A 24,958-nucleotide genomic window follows, 5' to 3' on the forward strand; every position below is an offset into this window, starting at 1 on the left:
GTTTGGGTCTCTTAGTTCCAGTGAAGGGAAATTGTAACATTACAGCATACAGAGACATTCTGTACAGTTATGTGCTTTCAATGTTGTAGTAACATTTGGGGGGAAAACTACAGATGACTGTAATTGTCAGGTGTCAACAAACTTTTGGCCGTACACTGTGGTGTACATTTCATCCAAATTGACATGTGGATGTGCAAAGATTCTATTGTGTACTGTGGGAAAAGAGGTCTGGGGGCTTTTTCCGCAGTATAAAGACACTCCGGGAAGCATTCTTTTCTATCGTCTTCCACCAAAACCAAAATTAAGCTCATGGCCGATGCAATGCAGAGCAAGACAATTTCCAGGGGTTTTAGGGAAGTTTTTATTGTAGCAGACCTCTCCTCACACCACAGGAAGACCCATATAAGCCATATGGCCATATTTTGGCCATATAGTGTAACTGGATCTGAAGTAAGTTGTCAAAAGTAGTCAATTCACCAAAACATAAAGTTTTCTTTAAAAAAAAAAAAAAAGTCTCATTATCTATTGTGTTTCAGTGTTTGCACTGAAACAATAAAGTGCTGATTTTTAATCAGTTTAAACATAACCATTATTTTAAAATTAACCATAACCAGCCACTAATCCTTGAAACTAGTGAGTAATCCTTTTTACACCACAGCACTGTTGAATTCTCTAATCACATTGGTCAGAAGGTGTTGATTAATTTTCTATAACAGCAGCTCTGACAATAGTTTCCGCTGCATATCACAGCTTTATATTAATGCACTTATTCTGATACATTATCATTTCTGTAGTAACAGGGACAGGCAGATGCTCCACATAAATAGATTGAATAAAATGTGTATTTGTTGATATGGTGAAGTTTTCCAACATCTTCAGGAAAGAGGAGTTTACACTTTGTGGTTTCTCTTTGTGGTTAACATGACAAGCTTAATTTTTTTTTGTCTTAACTTCAAGAGAGAAAAGAAAGAGAGGCTGGTGAGGAAACAACTGTTTATAGCTGCTATAACATAAGTGATAACAGCAACGAACTTGTTCTGCAGACGTTCCAGTACATTAAATTGATTACACATTGCTGTGGTATAAGAGGACCATTGATTGTTTTCCTATAACAGCACACCCCCTGGTTTTTTTATTCCTTGCATACTTCATGTGCAATACTTCAGTTGTTTTTGTTCTTCTTCTTTAGGCTGCTCCTGTTGGGGGTCGCCATCGCGAATCATTGGTCGGCATATTTTGTTTTGGCACAGTTTTTATACTGGACCTCCCTGACGCAACCCTGCCCAATTTTATCCAGGCTTGAGACCGGCACTGGCGTGTGCAACCCCAGTGGCTGGGGTCGGTTCTCTGGCAGGGAATCAAACCCTGGCCATGGCAGTGAAAGCACCGTGGCCTAACCACTAGTCCTCCAGGGACCATGTGCAATGCTTCAGTAAAACGTGTAATCACATGATAATTGCTTGAGGAATAGTTTGTGAGTGTGTGTGTGTGTGTCTGCGTGTGTGTATGTGTGTTTTACTGAGTCAGTAAAGAGTCATTAGAAATTGTAACATTGATGGCATGCATCTACGTTCACTTTTAGACCCTAAAACAGACAACTTGTGGGAAAAAAAAGTGCCAAACTACCTTCACACAAATTCATCTTTCTCTCTGTTGGCTTTCTTCCTCTTCTCTACAGTCTAGTCTTATAGAGGGGAAAAGAAAAAAAAAAAACACTTTGACAGGTGTCGAGAGTGGAGTGCTACGAAATAAAACTGTCGGAGTTCAATCAATGTGAAATGATGAGCCGCGGAGGGGAGGAGCAGCTTAAACAGAGGGAGGGAAGAAGGGAAGAAGGGAGGAGGAGGAGAAGTGAAGGCATTAGGACCTGCTGGCTCACTCAGTGCAAGTTCAGAGCAGAGAAATGTACGAGTGCAACTTTCAGAGCCATCAATTTTCCTGAAGAGACAGAGAGTTGAGCCTGGATAATCAGATTATCAAAAAAAAAAAAAACCACACAACAAGAGGATTCTGAGTTTGGGATAAATACATTAAAAATAAAAAAAATTAAACAAGCTGGACTATTATCAACTTTGGGACTTGTTTTATTTTGCACACAGTTGCAAGAGAGGAAAAAGAGAAGAGATCTGAGAGATCTGAGGTAAGGGCCGACGGCTGATTTGTTCCTCGCTGAGGTTCTGTGCGTATGTGTGTGTGTGTGTGTGTGTGTGTGTGTGTGTGTGGACAATGTTTTTGGCTGCTCTCTCTACCTGTCCGTGCAAAACGAGACATCTGTCATTATGTGCATGAAGCAGAAAGACCTGAAATGCAAGAAAGGAAATAATATAATAATATCGCAAGAATATTGCTACATATTGTGTGTGTGTGTGTGTGTGTGTATGCAAATGGTGGAGTTTAAAAAGTTTTAAAAATGAGATGCAAAGTTCCACAAAAGTTCACCACTATGAGAATTATTAAGGAGGAGTGTAAAAGCTGTGCTGTTTTTTCTCCTAATTGGAATAAAATTCCACAGCTTTAACAAGAATAAACTGCGGTCTGGTACAAATTCCCTCCACTACTTAAGTACGTGTGTGTGTGTGTGTGTGTGTGTGTATGTGTGGGAATTGATGGTGTGCAAGGTAAAGTGGGATCTTCTCAAACATTTTTCCTCTTTCACCAAGGGAGAGACCCCTGAAACATCAGCCATCCAATCCCCAACCACCCCCCTTTCTGTCTTTCTCTCATTTTCCTTCTATACGAGCTGATCATGTTACACAACCAGAGGGGCTCACTATCGATGCAGACATGGAACACGTTACACGCTCTTAGCGTTTTCAGCTGGGCGGAGTCGAGGGTTAGTCTGTCAGCCGGACAACACCGGACAAGCAGCCCGGGGAAATAAGCACTGGAGCTTTGTATTATGTGCTAACAAAATGTAACACATCAGCAGGAGTACAGTGTCTCATCAGAGTCCAGTTTGAGCCAGGAAGCTAAAATAATTTGGCGGGCAGTCAGCCAAAGGTATTGGGTTATTGTCATGTACATATATATATATATATATATATATATATATACATATATATATATATATATATATATATATATATATATATATATATATATATATATATATACAATATAATACATGAAGGGAATGCTTAATAATAATTTAATTACATTAAAAATGTAGAGAAATAATAAATAAGAAAAAACAGAAATAATGAAATAAAAAGTAGTCAAAAAATAAAACCATAAAACAGTTAAATAATAATAATGCACTAAATAATAGCAGTGACAGAAAGAAGAAAACAATGACAATATAAAAAATATAACATGTAAAAGAAAATAGAATAAATATGCAATAATTAAAGTAGTATGAAAGTAATGTAAAAGTAACAAAATTAAGGCAAAAAGGAAGTTAAAAGGTAAAGTAAAAATGGACCCTGACAAGTGTTTAATGCTACATACAATTATAGTATATATTACACTGATCACACACAACAAATAAACCTTTTACAGAACACCAAAGATTGACAGATCAGCAAACATATATAATAAAAATAATAATAATAAAAAACACTTTATGGGGAGTAATTAGTCTTTGAAAATTTATTCCAATACTTTTTTGTATATTATTTTATACAACACTTAGGACTGAGACACCAAGCAGCTCTGTTATGCAAGTGAAATTTAATAAGTGACCACAATACAAGATGATTGTTGGTCAGAAATGTCCCTGCTGTGAGAGTCTGGCTTTAACAGCTTCATCTGTCAGAGAAATTTCCACACTAATGAACTAACAGTGTTCTGAAAGGAGCATTGTGAGGAAAGAAACCTTAATCCATGCCATAAAAATACAGAAATTAAAAAAACTAATATAATCATACAGTATAACTACATAGTTAGGGATGATCATAATCCACATCTAAATCCATGAGCACCAAGAACTATTTTTATTTCAAATCCAAAACTATATTTTCATTTCCGAGTCTTATGCCTGAGACCCGAGCAGCTCTCTTAAGCATGTGAAATGAAATACGTTCACACAAGACACTGATGAACTATAGCCAAAGTCTGTATAGTAAAAATAATTATATTTAGTCAGATCTCTGCCTAGCAAAAAAAAAAAAAAAAAAAAAAAAAGAAAAACTTGTATTTATTTATCACATTTAATTCACATAGCAAGCTTTTCTTCCTCTAATGTGCTGATTTCTTTCTAATCTTCAGATCTCGGCTGATTCAATTTACTGTTTGTGACTGTTTGATTTAGATCAGCTTAACTTTAATAACTGCGAATCAGAGTTTGCCTCAGGGGAGAAAAAAAAGTTCACTGAAGACAGAAGTGTGTACAGAGCTGAAAACCAAGACCTGCTTTTGTTCCATTTTATTTCAAATACAATTTGTCAAATTATATTTATGTAGACTTGAGCCTGAGAAACCAAGCAGATGTCTTATGGATGTTAAATGTAATAAATTAGCATAATACAAGATGTCTGTTGGGCAGAAGTGTCCCTAAACACTGTATATCAGTCTGGATTTCACAGGTCAGCTGCCAGAGAAAATAAAACACTGGTGAACTCTTCAAAGTTCCTAGTAAGCATATATCTATTTTTATAATAATGCAATGCAATTGTTATTATAACTTTACGGTTAAACGTGATTAGTGTCTTAAAGCTCCGTACACACTTAAAGTACACTGTGTGTATGAAGATTTGGAACACTGGTGAATTCCTGTCAAAATCTATAAAGATAATATATAAAGAAAGCTATTTACAGTATAACATAAATTTTTCCTTGTGTTTAAAAGTGAGATTTTCTTCCATTAGTAAACGCGTCTAGTTTTGATTTTTTGTTTTTTTCCCAAGATCTTAATGTTAAAATTTAATTGAAAATTTATGGACCAAAAGTAAAAAAAATTAAAATAAAAAAATTAAAAACTATATGTATTTTTTATTATATCTCTATATGAAAAGCTAGCCAAGAACCAGGGAATGATTAGCACCACCTGCTCACTAATGAAAGAAACATCTCAGTGCAAATTCATTTATATGAATAAATGAATAAGCACAACCAAAGAAAAAATAAGCACAACCAAAGTTGTGTATTAGCGTCTGGATTTGATCATTTAGCTTGAGACCACCAAGAGCTGCATTTATTCCATTCAAAGACAAATTACTGTATATTTCTGTTTAAAGGATTTAGGCCTGAGAGCCTAAGCAGCCCTCTTATGTATTATAAATGTAATAAATAATCGTAAGTTGTTCTTTGGAAAGAAAAAAAGATAGCTGGCTTTGATAGTTTAGCCTGACAAAATAAAATCCTGCTCAACTAACAGCCAACATCTGTAAAGAATAACATGCTTCTCGGGAATTGAGCGGGAGTTAGTGCAGGCTTTATAGAGGGGAAAAAAAATCCCGTTTCAATCCAATAAAACCTAACAATGCCGCCTATCTCCTCCTCCTACACGTGAGTATGTTTAGCTATTCTGTAGTGTTCGCTATTAGCCATGCTACAGTATATCCAATCTCCTCAGGTCTTTAGATTTTATGGCAATACGATAACATTTACCTGCTGGTAGAGTTCATAAGTCGTGACACAACTTTGACATATTCTCAATAACAGAGTCTTACTAATTTACAAGTTAATATCCTTAAAAGTTCTGTCTTATTTCTGACAACACTTTACCATCACATTGTCTGTACACAATAATTAACAGAGCCAGCTCCAGTCATTAACCGTCTTCAATTTATGTTGCCTAGCAACAGTGTTCCCACAGCTTTAACACGTAAACATGTTGTGTGCATGTTAAAAGCATGAATTCAACAGTTCCATGTGAACACCCCATAATGTGGACTGTGCTACATATGCACATGGTTCTTCAGTCTAGGAAATAATGAGCAGAGAACAATTTCTGATTCAGACCAGGAAACTAAGGACCGTATTCAGAATTTAGTTACATGCGCAAAGTAATTCTTGATGAAGTAGCTTGTGTATACATAAAGTTGTGTGCCCGAGTTACTGTCAGAGCACAGTATGAAAAATAACATGCAGAATAATTGGATGTGCTGGATCAAGTGCTATTTTATAAGCTGCAGAATAAGAGTGGAGATTGGAAGCCATATTGTTAAAATAAACTGAATTTTGCAGTGATTATTGTGAAAGTTATAACTAACACTCTTCATGTGGAAATATACTATTTCCTTCTTCAGTCTGCATGTTCTATCCCTGATTTTTATTCAGATTTGAAAGCAAATGCTTGCATTTAGATGGTGGGATAGATGCTACCGATAAACCCTGTTTCAGACACTTCTACTCAAGAAAAATTTGGCAACCACGGAGGCAGAAAATTGACATAAGCAACTGGGTAAATGTAATGCTAAATGCTGTAAATGCTAAAAATATTATTCTTTATGTTTATTTGTGAAATTGAGACATTATGTAAATGATCAATGTGAGCTTTGGATTAGTAAAGCCTCTACTAGATGATCCTTGTTTGCAGGGTTGCCAGGTTTGTGTAACAAAAACAGCCAAATTATCAATAAAACCATCCCCAAAAAAGTCCAACATCATGACTATCACTGCAAATTAAAGTTATTATTTTAACTCTTTTAACAAAGTTTTTAACCACCACTTTCATCAAAGGACTAAAATCTTGTATTGTTAAAAACTATTGCATTGAATAGAGCAAAACCACTTCCCATCATCTTAGATGGTCATTAGTGCAAGTTTGGCAAAGAGTGTTTTTTATATCAGTGTGATGATTTCAGGGTCAGTTTTGGATAGGATTCCATATCAATATTTATTTATTTATTTTTTGAATGTGAATGCAAATGTTATGGGTGCAATAGATCTAATTTACCAACCTACAGACAAAAAAAGACCATAAGTAAAAAAAGAAAGAAAGAAATACTTTGGAAAAATGGTAAATGTATTTGGTCATGTCAATAAAGAATTGAAGAAAAGAACTGAACTGAATTGAATTGGAGGGATAAAAAAACAGGGAAAACGGTATACACGGTAATACTGATCTGAGGTATGGAAGCAGATGGACAGTGGCCCTCTCCTCCTATACAATGATGTGTGTTGTTATTATTCATGAGGCCTCTCGGGTTTCCCATTGAACCTGAGTTAAAGGTCTGTCTCTGTAGATATGTGCTCACGCAGCGTAGCACACCGCTGTGTAATGAGACGTAATGAGGCCTAATGAGAGCAGCTGGGACGCTCACACACACTCTCAGGGGAGTTACAGTCGACTTCATTCAACCAGCTTCCTAGTTCAAATTTAAACAGTATGTCATTTAGTAATAATACTGTATCTACTGTACAGATTAGCAATGCTGGATCTACTGTTATTGAATTCAACACTGTTCACAGTAGAAACTTGCTCTTTGTGTAATAATTGTCCGTCATTCAATCTGAACTCTCACTGCATTTGTGTGTCAACATCATCACATGGTTTCAGCCAAAGTTACGCTAAGGTAAAGTTTAACAGTTATGTTTGTCTGACCACATGCTAATACTACACTAATCTCACAAAGTCTCCAAACATTTCTGAATGAATGTTCATTACTTTATTAATTCTGCTATGTAGTAAATAATATTTGTTAAAGGACCCAAAAAAGAAAAAAAAAAACACTACACACAACATCAAGTAAATAAGCGCCCACAAGTAGCCACTTTTTTTTTTTCAGTGGCTTATGTTCTGGAAGCTTCTGATGGTTACTTCAGCCAAAGTTAAACTAAAAAAGTTCAAGTTAAAGTTAAGCTAAAGTTTAAAAGTTTAAAAGTTAAATGTTAGTCTGACCTGATGCTAATACTATGACTAATTACTATTACTAATTATACTAATCTCAAAGTCTCCAAATTAGGTCAACAGAGACGTGTGTAAATGTAGCTGAATATATAAAACATGGCTGGTGTGTGAGTTTTGCTTCTTGTTTTAAGAGTAGCGCTAATAATTTGATGTAGCTAAGCAGTAAAGGAGGCTTATGACAGATTAGATATAAAGTGTTATTTCCTGATCTTTCCAGCTACAAGAGCTGCAGGATTCAGTAGGTAATTTGTTTGTGTGTTTGGCTCTGGTTGCGCAGTTCCACAGTGATGTGTGTGTTTTGCAGAGACATGTGTTTAGGATGAGATTCACCGTGTTTGTCTTGGCGACACCGAGCTGAGTCAGAGTTCACGTCACTGAGACTCTACTGAGCCGGAGACATTTACTCACAACACACTTACACGTTAGAGCTGAGAGAGAGAGAGACAGAGAGAGAGAGAGAGAGAGAGAGAGCAACCCATTATTAAAATATTCTGATTATAATAAATCACCACCATCTGTGGATGCCATCACCTCACAGACCTCAGACACTAACAGCACAAATACTGCAGTACTGTCGCAAACTCTGAAAAGTTTTGTTCCTTCACATTTTCCCTTTTTTGCCTCTTAGAAAAAAAAAACGTCAGAAGGTTGTAATTCATGTCATCTGGACAGTTTAGTTTGGCACTTGGATCTCTTTATGTAGGAAATTTCCGAAATGTCTGTAGTGGTGATTAATGGGAAGGAAACTTCCAGAATAAAGGTTGCTTTTAAATGTGAACACTTACTGTTGTACTTGGAAGTATGTGTTGTGCCTTTGTTATGTATAAGGTTCATTTACTCTTTTTGATTATGCTTTGGTTTGGTTTTATAATTACAAACAGACACATACCCACATTTCATTTGAAAATAACAGACTTCATTAAATAAACCAGAATTTTTAAATCCCTGCTACCTTTTCTATATGGTGTGGGAGAAAACAAAAAAATCTCAATTTTGAGCTACAGTAACAGGCACAAAATGATTATTTGCTATAATTTTGTTAAATAAATGTGCATTTTTATATAACACAGCCACTCGGAATGAATTCCCGTTTTGCATGGGCGTTTGAATGAATGTTGCCACATGTTCAGAAATCCTCAGTTCCATTCAGCCGCTGCACGAGCTCATCACATTTACTTCAACTTCACTGAGGCGATAAACTGCACATCACGCCCAGTTTACTGAATTTACACTCACATCTACAAGCGAGAGTATAAATGACTTTCATGCATCGGTTATATTTAACATCGAAGGAATAAAACATGACCAGGCATGCAGTTATGGGAAAATAATGAACAATGTATTATCCATTTATAGCTACATTTAATGTTGTGGAATGTCCACTAAAAAGTTAGTTCCTATTAACACTTATGTTATAGCACCTACAAATGATCTAGCTTTTTTTTCTTCCTTGAATTTATTAAGACAAAGTGCTGATACTGGAGACTCCTTCCATGAATGTTAAATAAACATCTCCTCACAGAAAATGTCACAAATACTTAATTACGCAAATTGAATGCATTTATGAGGAGCATCTGCCAGACAAGTCCCTGTATTTGTTGTTACTATAGAAATGTATTAATATAGACATGATTTGAATTAAAGTCAGTGGTATTGTCAGAGCTGCTGCCGTAGAAATTTACTCGACACCTTCCGACTAACAGACTAGAGACCTGAACAGCATGGTGGTATAAAGGAGGCTGCCTAGACAGGCAATGTGATGAAAATGAGAAACATGAAAATACAAATACATGACAGACGGCACTGAGGAACATGTTCGCATGATTAGCTGTCTGTCTGGTTAAAACTTTTTCTTTACTTTTCCTATCAATAGTCATATTCCTGTTTATGGACTGCCAGAAATTGTATATAATGCTAGCTAGCATAACAGGCAGCACTACCTAGCATCAGCTAGTCAGTCAGCTAGTTATGTTAGTCAGCTTGCTCCACACTACAAGCGCTGTACATACTCATGGAGAAACTAAATGGAGAAACTAGTAAGGGAATATGAGCAAAAAATGTTACATATACAGCAAGCTAGACATGACACAACATTACCTGGTAGGCAGTGTGTATAATTCAAGAGTTAGCATTTAGCTAGCTATGTTAGTTAACTCACTTTTGCCCACAGGAGCTAGCTATGTTTAGCTGTTTTTGTATCTAAGCTCAGAAGCTAGCAAGCAGTTGGGAGTCAACAAAACTATACTGTGAATATGTTATAAAATGATTTAGCATAATGTGAGAGTTTAATATCAGTACATGGCCAGTGATTCGGTCTAAGGCTATTAGATCTTATTTGTCTCAACTTTTTTTTTTTTTTTTTTTTTTTTACCTTTTTCCCCTTCTTTTTTTCTTTGTATCCTAAGATGATGTTTTTAGCATACGGTTGACTGACAAACGGTGGTTCACATGCTAGAATAATCTAAGTGTATTGTCTACCACTGCGTATCCTAAAATTTATGTTCTGTTTGAGCAGAAGCAGGCTAAATGTCCTCAGCGGAAATTCTGAGTAGCACGCAATACACACGCAAATGGAGAGTTGCGAGAGAAGTTGGGCGAAGCTGTGAAGTCATTCCTGTTCAGCATGAAACATTATACTATATTCACGTTATGTGTGATGTGAATTCAGGAAGAAGAGGACGAGAAAACTCCCAATACTCTGACTTCTGAGAGTTCATGCTTTTTTGCCATGTCATTTACTAGATTAAAATGGTTGTTGTTGAAATCTAACATTAGCTTGCAATATGTAGCTGTATATATTGCTGTGTTTATGGAAAACGTTAGCACTTCTTCCAATTCTTTAACAGAAGTGAAGCATGTGGTGCAATTTACGAGTTGTAATTGATAATAAACTGAAATATAAACTAAGATTCTTATTTTCAGACAATTTATGTAGGTAACTGCCTTACTTCTGTGCTTGATCAGAAAAATCAAGGCTGTCGAAAGGAGTTTAAATTGCCCACGGTTTGAAAGCCACAATTTGATTTCCTATGTTGATATATTTCCTTTTGAAACAGGAAGTCAGAGAGGGAATATCTTGAAAGGCTTGCCTGATTTCTACAAAAGCCATATACTACACCTGCTGACTCAACAGTCACTTAGCAAAGTGGCTAAGTACTAAAAAGTTGAAGTAGAGCTTATTTTCACCTCCATAGGATTTCTCACTGATAATTTTCCCATTGCAACTTTGTCAAGTTTGATATCGTAGAGTATGGACTTCCAGCCCCATGTTTTAAGAAGTTCCTGAAACTCAAACAAATGGTATGTAAAAGGGTTGGAAATTTGGTGAAGCTTGCATGTAACAAATCAGTGACTTCAGTACAACAAGCTTAATAGAGACACAAACTTCATTTTGGAGATAATTTCAGCAAGAGGCCCAAATGTTAAATGCTTTAAACTATTTCAGATTGAAGTGAGAAACTTTGTTTGGAAATTTAAATTCCAACTTCCATGTCCATGATGACATCATAATAGTCTTTCCAGCAGCTGGCCAATCAGCTGCTTTGCTTAAACTTACACTCAGTGAAAGAGCACATTGAAGAGAGAGACTCTCCTCCAATCCATCTCACTCTATTTCTTTCTTTCTTTACTTATTTATTTCTTTTATCCCTCCATCAATTTCAGCTATTTGCAAGCACAGTATTTCCTCCAGGAAGTGCACGTCTAATTGCATATATTGATTAATAAATGGACTTCAAATGGTATCAGGTCTACAGTAAAGTAGGACTGGCTTTATTAGGATTTCATATGTTGACATTTATACATGAGTACAAAGATAAAACGAGGGCGATTGAAACACGATCTTCCGGATTGAGTCACTTGTTTGGACACACATGGAGTTTGGTTTTTAAAACCAGCTGTGTTTTGTCATAAAAATCTATATGATTTATGCAGTTACTTCTTGTGGTTACAATCTTCATATCTCAGTGTTTACTTTCTGTTAAATTACACACGTCCTGTTCTTGATCAATTCATATTTGATGGGATTTAGAGCAGCAGACATATGGAAGTACTTTGTGTGATCGCATAATTCTTTTGTATATAAAATTAGTTTTGTGCAATCTGTATATCATATAATACATATAATAAATAAAAGTTGTTGGGAAATACAGATGTCTAAGTATCTGCTTTTACCATTAAAGGCCACTGCACACAGGTTGTGTTACTGATGGATGGAAAATTCCATTGGACCTTATCAGACAAATGCTATACAACAATGTGTCATTTTGCTTATTGCTCCAGAATCTCTGGTTTGATCCTGAGCTTGGTTTGCTGTTTGTCCAGAGTTTTTCATGATCTCCCAGGGTCCATGTGGGTTTCTACAGGGTTCTCTGGTTTCCTCCTTCTATTAGTAGGTGAATTGGTTACCCTAAATTGTTCCAAGGGATGAAGGCGTGTGAATGTGTGTGTACATGGTGCCTTGTGATGGACTGACCTTCCATCCAGGGTGTATTCCTGCCTCATGTCCATTTTTCCTGGGATAGGCTCGGGATCCACCACGATCCTGGGCAGGATAAAGCACTTACTGAAGATGGATAATTGAATTAATAAATGACTGAATCAAATTGCCTGTCTAGTTAAAATGTCATAATCAGACAATCTTCCAGTGAAGATGGTGTTTGGATCAGGGCATAAGATGTTTTATACTTAAAGAAAATATAATGAATAAATATAAAGTAGAATAATGGTCAGTATCTTGTGATCTTCCATTCACCTACTGAAGAGTTTTAGCTCATGAATGAGTCACTACCGTTTTTTCCTGTGCTCCATGTTCCATAAGCCATTTTTAAGCATGTGTAACATAAATGTATTATTCTTTTACTGCAGAAAGGTGCATTTTTGTAGGACAGACCTTTGTTTGTACTTTTCTCCATTAGTTAATGATGGTTTGCAAAGTCCTTAATCCATTTAAAATCCTGTTAAACTCTCTGACTCACCCAGAGCCGTGTGTGTGTGTTGCAGTGTTGTTATAGTAGCGTCCTATTTATTTAAGAAGTGATTACCAAAAGGCCCTGAGGCCTGTGGATCACTGAAACCCTTTATAGCAGATTGTAACATGTTTATTTAAAATGTGTGTGTATGTATTATTGAACACGTGCTGAGAGGCGTAAAATACCCCACAGTTTGTTTATGATTATACGGCAACCTACAATTTATATCTGTACCTCAGGGTCACCAAAACATTTTGTTAGTGGTTATATTCATTTTATTGCCATAACCACTGATTATTATGATGATTGAAAGGTAATGGTTCACACAGGTGTGTTACAGCTGCACAAACAGTGTTAGAAGTGCACACACAATTTCTTTTTGAAGTCTAGACTAAAGTGCGTGCATGTGTGTATGTGTGCATGCACGTCTAGCATTGTTTGTGCAGCTGCAATGCACCTGAAAAATAAAAAAGAGATGTTAATCATCATAGGAATCATCAATTTTTTTGTTCGGTTTTTATCTCATTTTTCCTTCCAAATTGGTTATAGGCAGTTTCCACCTTCTAGCTAGTTCTCCACTATTGCATGACACCTACCAGGCTGGAAGATGTCTAACATATGTTACCACTGACACAGTTTATTTATTTTATTTACTTCTGACCTTTTATACCAGTGTTTCCTTTCTTTGGAAAAAAAAGGAGAGACAGAAAATGTGTGGAGAAACAGATGTATGAGGAGTAACATAGAGTAAGTGTGTGGGGTAACAGAGAAGTGTGTGGAGTAATATATGAGTGTGGAGTAACAGAAATGTTTGGAGTAACAGATGTTTGAGGAGTAACAAATAGGTGTGAGGTAACAGAAGTGTTTGGTGTAACAGATACTTGTAGAGTAATAAACAGGTGTGGAATAACAGAAGTGTGTGGTGTAACAGAAGTTTGAGGAATAATAGACATGTGAGGAGTGACAGTTGTGTGAGGAGTAACAGAGTTGTGTGAAAGAACAAAAGAGTGGAGACACAGAAGTATAACAGAAGGAATAATAGAAGCATGAGGAGTAACAGACGTGTGTGACCTAACAGAAGCATTTGGAGTAACAAGGTCTAAGGATTAACAAACTTGTGGAGTAACAGACGTGTGTGGATTAATAGAAGTGCTTGGAGTAAGAAGTGCGTGGCGTAACAGACGTGTGTGGATTAATAGAAGTGCGTGGCGTAACAGACGTGTGTGGATTAATAGAAGTGTGTGGCGTAACAGACGTGTGTGGATTAATAGAAGTGCATGGCATAACAGACGTGTGTGGATTAATAGAAGTGTGTGGCGTAACAGACGTGTGTGGATTAATAGAAGTGCGTGGCGTAACAGACGTGTGTGGATTAATAGAAGTGCGTGGAGTAACAGACGTGTGTGGATTAATAGAAGTGCGTGGAGTAACAGACGTGTGTGGATTAATAGAAGTGCGTGGAGTAACAGACATGTGTGGATTAATAGAAGTGTGTGGAGTAAGAAGTGCATGGCGTAACAGACGTGTGTGGATTAATAGAAGTGCGTGGAGTAAGAAGTGCATGGCGTAACAGACGTGTGTGGATTAATAGAAGTGCGTGGAGTAAGAAGTGCGTGGAGTAACAGACGTGTGTGGATTAATAGAAGTGCGTGGAGTAACAGACGTGTGTGGATTAATAGAAGTGCGTGGAGTAACAGACGTGTGTGGATTAATAGAAGTGCGTGGAGTAACAGACATGTGTGGATTAATAGAAGTGCGTGGCGTAACAGACGTGTGTGGATTAATAGAAGTGCGTGGCGTAACAGACGTGTGTGGATTAATAGAAGTGCATGGCGTAACCGACGTGTGTGGATTAATAGAAGTGCGTGGAGTAACAGACGTGTGTGGATTAATAGAAGTGCGTGGAGTGACAGACGTGTGTGGATTAATAGAAGTGCGTGGCGTAACAGACGTGTGTGGATTAATAGAAGTGTGTGGCGTAACAGACGTGTGTGGATTAATAGAAGTGCGTGGAGTGACAGACGTGTGTGGATTAATAGAAGTGCATGGAGTGACAGACGTGTGTGGATTAATAGAAGTGCATGGAGTGACAGACGTGTGTGGATTAATAGAAGTGCATGGAGTGACAGACGTGTGTGGATTACGTAAATCGTTCACATCAATTTTTTTTTAAATAGTAAACGCTAGTTGATTTGCAGTATGAATGTGTGAAATCCAAACTGCTCATAATTTTTAAACCGCTTCTAAAAAGTATAAATTATCAAACTCAAATTATACAAATTACCAGGCAACCAGAAATGCCCAAACTGCTTAATGACTCACATGTATGTAATATATATATTTTTGAGTGGCATGTGTGGGCCAGATGGAGTTATGTCAGGTCAGAGCTTGTGTGTGTGTGTGTGTGTGTGTGTTTGTATGTGTGTGGCAAGGAAAGTGTGAAAGTTTTCTTTCTCACACCATTTTGTAATATCACTGCTGCTGCTAGTTTATATAGATAATTGCTTTATACCAAGCATTAGGAGTTCTTCTATAAAATTTGACTATTTTAACTAAATAATCACACATGATTTTATTATTTTATTTCAGTTCAGCCTTAGTTTTAATGCAAAAAGACACGTCTTATTTTTCACTTTATCACTTATTTCTAATGTTTTATAAGACCATTTATATATGATTTGATGTATTTTTCATTTTCCCAGATCACACACAATCTGGAAGAAAAACTAGATCCTTTTTTTTTTCTGTGTGAGTAAAGACTGTGCAGACAGTAGATGGACGTTTTTAAAGCGGCAGATGTGAGCAGGACTGCTGAAAGATGGTAAACTCATCGATGTGAAGCGCAGTGGTGTTTAGCTGAACAACGACTCGACTGTTACGAGAACATCGTTGAATGTCAAGGTCGTAAAGACACAGCAATCTGGAATATGCGTTGGTGTAACGCTCAAGGTCCTTTCCTCCCACGCTACTTCTGCTGTTATGTACAAGTTAAATTTTATCAGCCAATCACAAACATGATCATGTAACATATACTGATTAGTATAAAATAGTGGTTTTAGGAAATTCAGGAATTGTAGCCAAGGAGTTTTAACCTAGGAACTTTAACCAAGGAACTTAACTCAGCTAGTCCAGTAATTAATACCTCAAAACTTTAGCACAGGAGGATCAGATCAGGAACTATACCGGAGAAATTTCAGCCAAGGTACATAACCCTAAGAACTTTAGCCAAAGACCTTAGGTTGAGGAACTCTAGGCCCTGTAATTTGCACCTCCAAACTTTAGCCCAGGAAAATCAGATCAGAAACTTTGGCTAAGAATTTTCAGCCAAGAAACTTAAGCCCAAGAACTTTAGCCTAGGAAGTTTAAATTAGAAACTACACCTGAGGAATTTCAGCTAAGGAACTTAAACTCAAGAAGTTTAGGCCAGGAACTTTAGGAGCTTTAACCCTGTTTACACTTCAGACCTTTAGCCAAGGAACTTGAGATCAGGAGCTATAACTGAGAAATTTCAGCCATGGAACTTTGACCCAGAAATGTAAGATCAGGAACTTCTTCTTTTGGCTCTTCCTGTTAGGGGTCGCCACAGCAGATCATTGGTCCGCATATTTGATTTTGCAGTTTTTTCACTGGATGCCCTTCCTGACACAACCCTCCCCAGTTTTATCCAGGCTTGGTCTAGTGCAAACCCAGTGGCTGGGGTGGGTTCCCTGGCCAGGAATCGAACCCTGACCGTGGCATTGAGAGCAACGTGGCCTAACCACTAGTCTTCCAGGGACAGGAAATGTTAGATCAGGAACTATAGCTGAGAATTTTCAGCCAAGGAACTTAAGCCCAAGAACTTTCACCCAGGACCTTTAGTTGAGGAGCTTTCTCCCAGTAATTTACAACTTAGAACTTTAGGTCAAGAACTATAGATGAGGAATTTCAGCCAACAATTTTAGCCCAGGAACTTTAAATCAGGAGCTATTGCTGAGGAATTGACTCCAGTGGACTTAAACTCAAGAACTTTAGCCCAGAAACCTTAAATCAGGAGCTATACCTGAGGAAATTCAACCAAGGAACTTAAGCCCAAAAACTTTAGCCCAAGAACTTTAACCAAAGAACTTTAGCCTCAGCCTACATTTTAGACATTTAAACATTTAGAACCCTGGTAGATTGAAAGCATCGCCATCTTCTACACTTTTGAGTTTGATCAGGCATATCAGATCCTAAAAGTATTCAATTCTGAAAAATATTACCAGTTGGAAGGGGTAACCATAGTTACAAATATACTTACAGTACCATATAATATGAACACAACATAATACCTGTTCACTCTAGTTTACTCTTTTTATCTCAGATCCTGCCTCCTGGTTTCGCTCCTAAAAGAAACTGTCATCCTTTCTGCCCAGGGAAGAGGTTTTGAAGAGTAAAACTCCCACAAGCTGTTATTATGCACTTCAGTGTTAGGTTAATATAATGTTAATGTGACATTATCATGTGTAATTATAACAGTAGACTCTAGTACTGATACATCATGGCAGCTCTTTCCCAGATCATGTAGAACAGTTCATTATCAGGGCATTACACTGTTATTTTTGAAGTTCACTGGTCATTAAGTTACTATGGGACTCTTGAGGAAGGAGAAACATAATTACATTTCCACACACATACTGAAGGTTTACCATGCCGGTACTGTGTGCTTCCAGCCAGGTTTATATGGGAATGTAAAACCTGTTCAGAAGATATCCTAGAATTTTCAATGTCTAGGATCTGCAGGATGGTTGTAGAATCCTAAGGATCCTACAGGGTGACTCCAGTTCTAGGATCTAGGATCCAGGATCCAGTTCTAGGATCCAGTTCTAGGGTCCCCAGTGTGGTTCTAGGATTGAACTTGGTGCAGTTCTTGGATCCTCAATGCTGTTCAAGAACCCTTGGTGCATGCAGTTCTAGGTTCCTCGGTGCAGTTCTAGTGTCCCCAGTGTGGTTTTAGGATCCTCAGTGCAGTTCTAGCATCCTCAGTGTGGTCATTGGATCCTTGGCACAGTTCTAGGCCTCTCAGTGCAGTTCTAGAGTCCTCAAAGCAGTTCTATAATCCTCAATGCTAGCTCTAGGATCTTTGGTGTAGTTCTAGGATCCTCAGCGTGGTTCTTGGATCCTCCTTGAAGTTATAGGCTTCTTAGTGCAGTTCTAGGATCCTCAATGCAGTTTTTGGCTCCTCAGTGTGGTCCTTGGATCCTCAGTGCAGTTCTAGGCTTCTCAGTTGAGGTTTAGGATCTTCAGTGCAGTTCTAGGATCTTCAATGTTGTACTAGGATCCTCAGTGCAGTTCTAGGTTCCTCAGTGCAGTTCACAGAGGTTCTAGTGTAATCAGTGTGGTTCTAAAATCGTCAGTGCGGTTTTAGGATCCTCAGAGTGATTTTCAGAGTGGTTCTATGCTCCTCAGAGTGGTTCTACAATATGGCTTTAGGGTTCCTAGGATGGTACTCAGGGTGGTTCTATGATCCTCAGAGCAGTTACAGAATCTTCAATGTGGTTTTAGGCTCCCTGGGACCATTCTCAGTGTTGTTTTAGGATCCTTAGCATGGTTCTAGAATCCACACTGCGGTGTTACGATCTCTAGGATAGTTCTCCAGGTGGTTCTTGAATCCTCAGTGTGGCTCTAGGCTTTGATTTGATCGGTTGCCTGACTGAGCTAAGCAGGATCATTTCTGCTCTGAGAAAACCAAAGATTTTTGTAGCTATTGTAGTGTTGATAACAGGGTGATTGCTGATTATCTTAATAGCTTTATAATGAGAAAACTAAAAAGCTAGTGTTCCCATAACCTTATCATGGTGCTTAACTCATTTCTGTCAGTTGTCACAAACAGAAATCTCTCACTGTGTTTATTTTTTCAGACAGAGGTCATGAAATTTCAGTAACGCAGTGCTGTAATGCCGAGTGAGACTGATTACACATTAGGGACGACTGAATCACAGCACTAACTATAAACTCTGTCCACCATCATCCATCTGCTTTCACTGTTAGACATCTCAATGATCTTAGCAGCCGACTGTCCAGGAAATCTTCACTTGGTCTTGTCTGCTTTTTCACTGAACCGTGTGAGACAAGATCATTCTGATGATTCTGTGCAAAAATCATCCACACACAAAAACATATGAAATTGCTTATGTTTTTTATGATTAATTGACTTTGTATTATCTTTTTTTATATCGCTTTTACTGGATAAAAGCTAAAATATAACTCTTTGTTATTGTTATTATCTTTAAAACAGTGCTGTTACCATGTGAGGAACTCTTCATTTTCCCATTTCTTTAACTAAAATAACAAGCAATAAGATTTCCTGTAGATTTCAGTGATTAGTACACTGCAGTAGTGCATTCTTATTTTTATTCCAGGAAATGTAATTAAATTGTATTATATTTTATATTTACTCCCTACTTAAATAAAATGTGCTATATAACAACCATTATATAAGAAATTGATTATATAGAAGGTCTAATGCACACTTTGTAAAAAAAAAAAAAAATGACATTCTCTAATATATACTGTATATATAGTTCTGAAAACTACAGACTTTTTCTGAACTGAAATATATTTCTTTTTTTTTTTACGTGTATCTCAATCTAGCATTTTAAATTCATCCAAAAGTGAAAACAGGAAATATTGCACTTAAAGATTTTATTCCGACTACAGTGCAGGAGCAACACTGACATTTTGACAGCCATTACAAACTGAACAGATTAGACATAAGTCTGTTTCGCTATGGCACGTAGCTATCCAGCAACTTGATCAAATCGTGATATTCACTGAGTGAGGAAATCACACTTAGCTAGCAAGGTTTTCGACATCTTTTGGCAGACTGACTGTTTTTACCACTCCGTTTATTAAACATGACACAACATGACCTTTGCAAGAATTTAGCCATGGCAAGAATAACAAGTAAATAAATACATTTCCAATTCAATTCGATGAAACATATTGACGGGTTCTTAAATCTGAGGTGTCAGAAATAAGGCAGAAAAACTCAATTTTGGCCAAAATCTGATCTTTTGCGCTATGAGGCTAATGTAGCTAAGAAGTAAGGGAAGCTCATAGCTGTGAAAAATGCATGCCTAAAGCACCACTCATCAACCATAAAGCCTGGGTGCATAAATTAAATGCAGAGCTGGACTAAAACACCATCATCTTTTTATACTTTTTTTTTTTTTTTTTTTATACAATTCAACTAGGGCCTATATGTGATTTGAGTGCAATACCTATGATGGAGCTAGATTTCATTTGCATCAGGATCATTTCTGCTCCGAGTCTACATTTCAATCACTAAAAGACTTGTTACTCATTACAACAGGGAAGGGTTAGGACTTATATTTTGTTTCTGTCATAATACAGTTGTTAGTACAAATCCCAGGACTGCCACAGAGCCAATGTTTTAACATACAACCTACACACTCTGTTTATCAGTGAAAATCCGGGAAGGGCAAAGGAAGGGTAACTGTGTTTTAACATGGCCTGTGACATCTATTATCTACGAGCACGTACAAACATGCCAGATATTCATTTGAAGTCAAGTGCACTTGATTTATGGATTGTTTTATACTTTTCCACAGCCTGTGCACTTTCTTTAGTGAGAGCGCTTCCAGAGAATGCTGGCTTCCAGAAGCTAAACCCATGAGCACTTTCTAATGAAGTTAATGTTTGTCTTGAGGCCATAATCTGCAGCACAATATCTGAATGATTGTTAACCCATTAACATCTACATGAACTACGCCACAGTGTTTTTCCACTTTTTACTATACAATGGGCGGGGCAAACCCACTGTGTTTAACTGTATAAATGGATAGTTTGGTACATGCAGGGTTAACCAATACTGATACTCATTGCTTGGTTTATTTTAGTTCTGTGGCATAGCAGGTCTAGCAGCATAGCAGATCTAGTAGAAAAGTCATGGATAGCGGGCTGTAGGTGTGCTCATTAGAATATTAAGCCACACCCACCTGGACCATTTTCAGATTGCTCTGATCAGTGAGGTATTTTATCAGATTGCTCTGATCAGTGAGGTATTTTATCAGATTGCTCTGATCAGTAAGGTATTTTATCACCTGTCTGGTTTTTTTTTTTCAATTCAAACTTTCAAAAATGAGTATTATAAAAAATATTTCAACTTTTCACACCATATTGTGAAATATGACACTATAAATCTCAATTTTTAATGCAGTAAAGCCATTTTTTGCATATTTTTACAGGAATGTGAGTTTCTTGAGTCTATAAATGTGCAGCTTTTGTTTACTTTAATGCTTTTATTAAAAACAGACAACATAACGGACAAAGATTAGCATAGTCCATGGATAAAAATGGCTGAAGTGTAACATTTTTTTGATTGGTTTAAAACCTGGTGCATTAACACAGAATTCAATTATGGTGATGCAGTCACATCACACCTTGAACGCAGCTCAGCCGATTAGATTTTAGAAAACAAAACTATTCATTTTATAAAAGATTCATTTAAAGCAGCCAACAATTCAGTAGGATATAATTTATCCATCTTCATTATGACTGACAAGCAAATACGTTTTTGATTTAGGCAATTCTTTCTTTTTTTAAAATAAATTTTATCACGTTATTATGTTTTATGGGTGGGTGAGTCGTAGAAGAGGTTAAATATCTTAATATATTATTTGTCAACTGGCACCCTGACAATTAGCCACACGCACCGAATGACTTCTGGCATTTAACCATGGTGGAACGATCAGAGTAGATATCACTAGCATGGAATTGCAGCTAGCTATTGTTGTTACATTTCATAAGTAAATAGAAATATGATCAGTTTCAATATTGTGATTTTTTGCAGAGCTTTCAATGTAATACTTTTGGCAGTAATGATGTTTAGTTTAAAAAAAAAAAAGAAATCGCAAGTTAGATGTTGCTAATTCCAGAATTTCTGCCAGTAATAGCCAAAAACTGACCAGAATTTGACTTTGAAAACATGATTATTTTCTGTCTTACCTTGTACATGCAGCCTGTCATGTAGCAATATTCAGCAAGCAATGAATCTTTAAAGTAAAATAATTAACAAGATTATATATATATATATATATGATTGCTATTACTTTAAGCTGGCCAGTGAGGTTTCTGAAATTAGCAGTGTTATACATGAAATGTATCCAGAAATGGATAGTGTAACAAGTGTATAATAAAGCAATAAGCCATGAGAAGGTGTGTATTACAGTATTTTTATCATGATTAAGTAAACGCTGTGAAGCGGATTCTTCCGCCATGTAAAGTTGTCTGTTAACAGTATGCTTTGTTTGCTAAACAACAAAGATGAGCATATTCCATGAGCAGAACAGTGGCTTAAGTGTAACAGTTTTATTGGATTAAATCCTGGCATATAAATACACAGTTCAATCATATTTTAGAACTGAAAGTTTTATAACATGCTAATACATATCAACATAGGGTTAGGGTTAGGGTGAACAGAACACGGTTCTACATCTACAACCAGATTTCTGTAAAGCTGTTTTGTGACAAAGTGCTCTACAAATAAAACTGAATAGAATTGAATCCGAGTCCATGAGAACGTTTAGTTTTCAAAATCATGTATAATCATGTATAATTTCACTCTGTGAATGAAGTGCTGCCTTAAGGCTGGGGTTCCTAGAGTTATTTACAATAGTTCATTCAGTTCATTTCAGTTTGGTTTCCATCCCTTCACACTATAGCATCTCAGTATTCATTCACCCATCCATCTGACAGAGTTCTCTCTCTTTCTCTCGCTCTCTCTCTCTTTCTCCACAATATCGAATGATTAGAAGGACCTGTTTCTCATTACCTAGAGTATAAATATCCGCTCCAAACTTGATCTGGTCGATTTCCTGTTGCTGTTGTTTCCTGACATTTTGTCTGATCTGATTATTGGTTCTGACTCAAGCTTGCTAGATTGTTTGCTATTCCTTCTACTGCTCTATTCTAACGCTCGTCTTTGGGCAGTAGGAGCTGCTTAAGGTCAGTGGATAAGGTTAAGTTGGTAATGATTAGCAGGTTGTGGGATCAAATGGTACGACTGCCTGAGAACTGCTATAGGGTGTTTGAGAAATGCTGTTATTATTTAGTTTCTTAACCCTGTAACCGTTCAGCTCTGTGCTTGGATTGGACTCATAGCTTTGGGAGAAGTTATTGTAAGTTGTTTATTAGTTTTGCTTTGCTGTTTTTGGATTTTTTACAATGCTCATCATTTTGTTATTTTTGGATTTGATCAAGATTAGAGTGGGCTGGAAATTTATTAAAATGTTATTAGTCTGTCTGTGTTAAAGATCTGTTTCTGTTCCTGTTGTTTTCTGACTAAAGATGCTCATTAAGAACGTGTAGGAAGTTTTACTGATGCTGTTGTATTGTTGTTGCAAAGGCTACAGCTTCAACTGCCTAGCACACCACTAAAATTCTTTCAAGATTATTCAGTTTATTCATTATTCATTGTTCATTCTATTCATTTTATCAATTAGGAGGTCACTTGCCAAGTTCTACGTTTTTGTCATTTGAAATGTCATGCATCATGTTTCACAATAACAAATAAGGTTTGCTTATTGGCTCCAGAATACTACAAATGATGGACAGAGTTCGACAAATCATTAAGCCTGGCGTCTGGGAAAAGCATAGAAAGAGTTCATGTCTGGGCTATTCAGTTTGTTTGTTTTTTTTTTTGTTTTTTTTTCATAGTTGCTTGGCAGACAAGTATGTCCAACTACCAGAGAAAGAACATAAACCCTACTTCCTGTTGACATTCACAAAACAGGCTTTCATTTGGTGTGTATGTTTCAATTTAATGTGGAGCACCTTCATGCACCTTCATGATTTCTGAATCTTTTAAACCTGCTGCACTACACACACTGGCCGAGGCTCATGTTTTTTTTTTTGTTTGTTTTTTTTTCAGAATCAGGAACATGTAGTTATGTGGAAACACTGGCAAACCTGAACATATATAGGTTATATACATAGCTGTTATATACATAACTCTCCTGTTAGTACAATACATCACCTTGCAGGTAAACATACCGAGAGAAAATAAAGACCTGACATGAATAATATTTGACTTGTTATACAAGGAGGCAACACCAAAATCTCATAGTTAAGTTGTTCGCCAGTGACTCGAGGTCGCAAAATGAGGATATCAGGTGAGGATAAAGACAATGACTACACAGTCGTCCCCTCCCTGGGAATTTATATAATCATTTTTTTTCCATTAATTTGTATCATTTCATCTGAAATAAGTAACTGGCTTGCCATATGTTATTACTTTACAACAGCTACCACTTATTAGCTTAATCAGTTTCCAGGCAACCAAAACTTTGGGACTTTAACTTGAACCTTCGGCACAACACTTCCAAATCTTCTCAAAATCATTCAGAGAGTCATTCAGCAGGTTCTATTGTTAAGTCATTCAGCGATTCGTTCATCCAGTTCCATAATATACATCAAAGCTTGCCTACTGGCTCCAGAAAACTATGAGAGATCTCTAAACAAATGTAAGGGCTTCTTTCTTCTATACTCTTTATATTACACCCGTCAGCTCTAGGCTTTCAATTTCAATAGTGCCCTAAAAGCATGTTCTAACTCTGTTGAACGTAAAGGCACAACGCTGACAAGCTGTCAAAATCAATAGACAGCCAGATGAAACTTGGACTGTTGAATGGTTGTTGCAAAAGCTGCAATTCACCTTTGACCTTCAGCACACCATATTATAATCCCCTCGAGATTATGTAGTTGGTAAGTTCTTTCATTCGGTCACTCAGCGAGTCATTCTGTGAGTTCAAACATATCGTTATTCAGCAAATCCTATCATGTTGTATTTCAAAGAGAAATTTGTCACGAATCATTCAAAGAGAACTCCAATTCTATCATTCTGTCATTCAGCATATCTTTAGCTGACTTTCACAACATACATCAAAGTTTGCCTGCAGGCTCCAAACTGCCATGAGTGATCTCTAGCCAAATGAAAAGGGTTTCTTCTTCTGTCGTCTCTATTTTACATCCATCTTTGTCTTTTAACTTCAATAGCATTTATCATACGCTGAATGACCTGCAGGACATCTTGGATGGACTAGAGCTTAAAATGAATGGACATCAAAGTCAGTTGGATCAGGCAGGGTGTAAAGTCGGTCCTGACCCATTAGTTAAGGGTAAACTACTGCGGTAGAATTTAGGTTCATTGGCTATGGCT

At 36.9% G+C, this 24,958-nt stretch overlaps 1 protein-coding gene across 1 annotated transcript in view; it reads left to right on the plus strand.

The window, feature by feature from the left end:
• Positions 1-1,878: 1,878 nt before the first annotated feature.
• ngfa (nerve growth factor a (beta polypeptide)) overlaps positions 1,879-24,958 on the plus strand; it is a 35,811-nt gene continuing 12,731 nt past the window's right edge. The window contains exon 1 of the mRNA XM_034311646.2: positions 1,879-2,140. The gene's annotated coding sequence lies outside the window, so the exon portion shown is untranslated. The remainder of the gene's footprint in view (positions 2,141-24,958) is intronic.

This window comes from Pangasianodon hypophthalmus, chromosome 16 (genome assembly GCF_027358585.1).
Source record: "Pangasianodon hypophthalmus isolate fPanHyp1 chromosome 16, fPanHyp1.pri, whole genome shotgun sequence".
NCBI classification, from domain to species: Eukaryota; Metazoa; Chordata; class Actinopteri; order Siluriformes; family Pangasiidae; genus Pangasianodon; species Pangasianodon hypophthalmus.